The sequence below is a fragment of the Phyllostomus discolor genome, chromosome 2 (genome assembly GCF_004126475.2).
Source record: "Phyllostomus discolor isolate MPI-MPIP mPhyDis1 chromosome 2, mPhyDis1.pri.v3, whole genome shotgun sequence".
Lineage (NCBI taxonomy): Eukaryota > Metazoa > Chordata > Mammalia > Chiroptera > Phyllostomidae > Phyllostomus > Phyllostomus discolor.
The window spans coordinates 169,310,561-169,316,170 of NC_040904.2; positions in this window are offsets into that span (position 1 = coordinate 169,310,561).

The following is a 5,610-nucleotide window of genomic DNA, read 5'->3' on the forward strand; positions in this document are numbered from 1 at the left end:
TTCGTCCAAATTATAATTCCCTTAGCCTTTAGATATCTGCATCTTCTTTTAATGTGCCTGACATTATGTGATGGTGCTACAGTTAAATTAAACAGATTTATTGCTGTCCTTCATATTTAAATTTGATGGTCCCCTAGTCTACATGTAAGGGCAGCTGAAGAGACTGAAGATGAGCAGCAGGGGCTATCGAAATGCTATTGCCCCCAAAGGGAGCGATGTTTTTGCTGTGGAGGCTGCATGGAGTTTATCCTGGACGTGAGCCACCCAAGTCTCCAGCTGCACTGTCTGCACTCAATCTGCCTGCTCCTGCCAGTTCCTAGCAATAATCTAGGCTCCATCACCCACCCTGGTCTTGTTCCTGGGTCACTTACTTTCAGTTGTTGCATTTCTGGGGTGCCTTGTTGTCGGTCATTACTGCTGCTGGTACCATTTCATTGCCATTATAGTCACCGTCGTCAGGCAGCAGATCCCGAACTTCTACATGAGCTAGACGGGCATGGAGCATGGAGAAGGCTCGTTTTCTGCTCTTGAAGGATGAAATGGCTCTATAGTTTTCTCTCATCACTACCCTTGCTGTACTCATAACTACCATTTATCATGATCTTCCAGATGCCAGCTTAAGCGACTTATAAGAATTATTTTAATTAATCCTGAAGATGAGAAATTTTACTGACACTTATCCAATAACACACTGACATGCAGCAAGGGTAGGTAAATTGTTCAAGGTCACACAGAGCTGCATCATGGGAGCCACCCTCTAATTCTCATGGGTGAGTGACATGTAGGAACAGGGGGACTTCCGGCCACAAGAGGAAGGAAGAAAGGAGCTGCAGCCCATGTCCTGTCTATAGACAGTGGAGTATGACGCCGATTGGAGGCTCAGCGGGGGGAGAGAAAGGAGAGTCTTGTACGTGGCCTGATGGAGCAGAGCAAGGAGGGCTACAGGAAAGAGTCTTCATTTCATTAACATAAAATATCCTCCTTAGTTTATGTTTTATTTTTAACCTTGAACTCTAATTCATCTTATTTTAATGCAACAGTTATATTGAATGAGCTGAGGTTAATAGTGTTCTAAATTAACTTATTAATGTGTTATAAAACATATTTATTCTTTCCCACCACTCTTTACTAAACTTGTTTCATCAATCTATTTTCTGTCCTTGGACAAAATCTTGGACAGGCCCTGCAGTTCTTTGGATCGCTCTTGGGTAATATAAAAATTGTCTTTTTGTTTTGATATACAGAGGGCAACGCAGTGTGACAATGAGAACTCCCGGCTCCTCCTCCCCCCATGCACCCCTTCTGAAGGCTCGAGTCTGCTCCAGCTGTGGAAGTCTACAACGGGCCAGAGGGGTGTGAGCAGCTTCTCTCGCCTTTGCTCACCTCCTTCCTCCAGGGCTGGGCCAGGGGGAAAGCCACAGAGTATTATCTACTGGTACTATTGGGATCTGCATGTTCTGAGCTGACTCTTTTTACTTACCGGGCAATTTTGTGGATTTAGCAGAGTCCCCCCAATGGAAACATTCTACTGTTGACCCCTTGTTACCAGCGGTCTGCTTTCCACTCCTCCCATAGCCCCAGGCTCCAATAGATTACCATTGATCTGGTGGCCCTCAGCCCTCTCGGAAGTACTCTGTGACTTCCTCAGTCCGGCTTGCCCACCCCACTCCAAACAGTATGGTTCATTTTTGGCCCACAGGAAACACAGAAATTGCCCCAGCTGTCATGCCACCAACTTGTTCCCCAAGCAGCCTTGCCTCTCTCTCTCCTCTGCTTCTTCAAGCCACTCTAACTAGCGATTCTTGTACAGCCCACACACACCCTTAACTCCAAGGGACTTGCACCCCCACCCTTCCACTCGGCAGTGGAAGAAGCACACAGCAGCCAACAACTCTCTCCGAAGCATGCCTTTCAGTTCTCCACCCTTCTGGGAGCTAGGGTACAGCCTTACCATTTCTTAGCATGTCTGGTATGGAGAATCTGGGGCCCACTTGTACTGTTTCAGCACTGGGCCTTCAACCAAAACTGAGACACAGAAGCCTTTTCAACATCCTCTCATATTTGTACTGCTGCTCCTGCCTTCCTTTTGTTAGGACATCTTTTCCCATCCTTTATTTTCAACTTCCTGTGCCATTTTGTTTTAGATGTGTCTCTTACAGACAGTTGATTTTTTTAAACCTAGCATATAAGTGTTTATGGTATCGAGTTTATTTCTGCCATCTTATCTTTTTCTATTTTCCAAGCTTTCTGTTTATTTCTTCTTCTTCTTCTTCTTCTTCTTCTTCCTTTGTATAAATTGAGTTTTCTTTGTTCATTTTTTCCTCAAATGGTTTGAAAATTGTATAGTTTATTTCTCTTTTAATGATTTCCCTTAACGTACATATTAACATTTTTTCCTGGCAATGAGGATCATTAATCAGAACCTACATCCCCTAAACAATATAAAAACCATAACAAGATTGTACTGCCTTCTGCACTCAGCCAATTCTCCCTCCCACCACCCATGTTGTTTTCAATCTTCCTGGATTTTAATTACAGATTATTAATTTTTTATGACCTATGCCAGTTTCCAGGTTATTAGGCCAATTTTATAATGCCATTTTCTAAACACATTATTGAGCAAATAATCATCTTCCTCTGGACTGCACGTACTTTGCTCGAGAACTTCCACAAGCACACTGTGATGGCGTCGCTGGGAGAGCAGAGGCAGGGTGGGCGGGCGCTGTCCTTGCTCTCCACTGTGCCCCCAGAAGGAGCGTGTTTTCCCTTCCCTCATCTCCTGACCTGCTCTCAGCTGAGCGTGGTCCCATCCGTCCTCTACCCAAGCCCCTCCACCTCTCACCAGTTCTTAGTCTTTATTTTAATTCCTAGTGTTTAAAAAAAGTACTCAACGATTTCAACATAGGACCCCTGAAGGGAGTTTTCCTGTTTCACTGCAGCCATGAAGCAGTTCTCACCCCAGCCCCGTTTCATGAGATACCAGCCTCAGCCACTGCCCCAGACAAAGTCGGAAATCACTTGATCTGCTGTACTTTGAGGCTCTGGATGTTTTGAGACCCTGGTGGTCTTGTTCCACATGGTCAGGTAGAGCAGTATCTTTATGGCTCGTTACCTTTGCTTCTTGGCTAGCTAGTAATTCTCCAGATCCAAAGGGCCGGACACTTCAACTCCCCAACCGTAGGCTCTGGCACCCTCTAGTGGCCATTGACAGACTTGCAGTGTCAGTGCTGAGTTCTGAACTTGTTTCCCAGCTAATTGCTCTCTAGTGGCAGCAATCCAGCTACCAGTGCAAGGATAAGAATTAAAAAGAACTCAGCACACTCTCCTACCATCACCTCAAACAGTTTCCTCTCCTGCTCCCAGTCCTCCGGAAGACATTCACAGACAGCTTGGAGGCCCTCCCGCGTTCCTCTTTCAGAAGTGCTTACCTATGGTGTTCAAGTGAGGCAAGGTTTGTCTTCTGGATCTCAAAGTTGAGGGCTATCTGAAGGCCAGCAGTGGCTCTCCGTGGCAGTAGACACCCAGAAAGCCCCTCTGGCTGTTTTGCAGCATTAAGCTACAGGTTAAACATCCCTATGTAGGGATATGACCACTGATAATACCAGAAGACTTTGCCAGGAACCTGTCAGCGAACTCTGCCCACAGGAAAGGCACCTTACCTGAAAATCAAAAGGGAACAATTCAGTCATGAGGTTTGCGTTCCTAGGAGAGCTCCAGGGGGACTGAGTGAGAGGAGGTAATATACACTGTCAGCAGTTCGGACTTGCCTTCCCTCCGAAGGGTCCACCTTGACCCTTGCCCACTGCCCTGGCCACACGCAGTGGTTTTCCACCTTCTCGTGCCGGGAGTCAGTGGCCCATGATCAGCCACTGACCATGATCAGTGATTTCCTAGGACAGGAGTTGGCAAAGTATCACCCACAGATTCAATCCGGCCTGCTACCGTTTTTTCTACAGCCTACAAGCAAAGAATGCCATTTATATTTTTCAGTGGTTTAGGAAAAAATCAAGAGAATAATAATACTTCATGGCACACAACAGTGACATGAAATTAAAACTTCCATGTCCTTGAATAAGGTTTTATTGGAACATGGTCACTCTCCTGTCACCACAGCAGCTTGAGTAGTTACAACAGACCATAAGGCCCACAAAGCTGAACATGTTTACTACATGGCCCTTCACAGAAAAAGCTTGCTGAGTTCTCTCCTAGAAGATCCATGCCTTCAGTTCATCTCAGACTTCAGGAGCCCACCTGCATGGGGTAAAGAATGTGCAACAGAGCCTTGCAGAGAATGATGGTGAATTCGCATTGTGAAGGCCCCAACTGGGAGTTTTGGGTTTAAGCCATTAGGCCAGAGGGAGCCTTTAAAGTTGGTGCCAGTATCAGAGCAGTCCGTTCTGGGACTTCACAGGGTGTCCGTGGGTGGGAGGCCTGAATGAGAGGAGACTTCTGAGTCAGGGACACCAGCGGTGAGGAGTAACAGTTGAGGGCTTGCAGTAAGAAATGCCTATGAAGAGGAAGAAGTGTTCTCTGGTGGCATGCTGGGGACAGTGGCAGAAGGCCGAGGACAGGTTGCCATCAAAGAGGCAGGGGCCACAGTAGCACGTGGTCATGAGACCCCAGGACCCTGTGTTCACAGGACATAGGGACATTACTGAGAGTGATCTGGTCGCACCAGCTTCACCAGACTCACTTTTGCTTTCCACTAGCATCTTTAAAATTTGACTTAGTACCTGACAGATTATGGACATGGAGCAAAAAGGGCTGGAGACGGGAGGTAAGCAGTCTGAGATTAATGTGCATCATTGTATAAATTCATGAGTTGAAGTGGCTGGGGAACTCTCCAAGCTAATGAGTCTGCTCCTAATCCCCTTAAAGTAATACTGCTTCTGCCCAGACACCTCCGGGCTCCTTGCCATACATTTCCATTAGGTTGAATTAACTGGTATGATCAGAACTATTAAGGAAAGGAAACCATCATAATTCTCAAAGAAAAGAAGGTTACATAATTGTTCCTCTATAATTATATCAGAAGGTAAGCTAATGATTTCTGCCCTGAAAAGTTCTCTAAACACATCTGTTTACTACAGGAAATGGGAAAACCATAAAGTTAATATTTTTTCAAAGGAAGCACATTGCAAAATGAAAATAACTTTATTTTATTACTTGAACTTGACATACAGCTCTATTGACACTACTCAGAGCTTGTCCTCAGTTTGTGAATGTACTAGCGATTATATGGTCCAAGTTAAACTCCGAGGCTAAGGCTTCGGTGAACTATAATGGCAGGAGAGTTGGGTTTATCTTTTGCATTCCCAGTTTAGAGTGGATAAAATTTTCTACAAGAATGGTTTAATAGCAGCATATATCTTTGCAATCGACATAGGGGGAATTTTTAAATGACAATTCATTGTTGTAAAATAGTGGTATAGCACAAATTTGTGGCTCTGTTCCTAAAATTTTTGTATATGTTACATTTTCTCTTATCACTCTCAAATTTCTTATACTACTCTTGGTTCACCAACTTCCTATTACAGAACTCACTCCCTCAAAATATTTTTTAAAATGATGTTACATCTAAGAGTCCATAAGATGAGAAGGCTTTCTGAG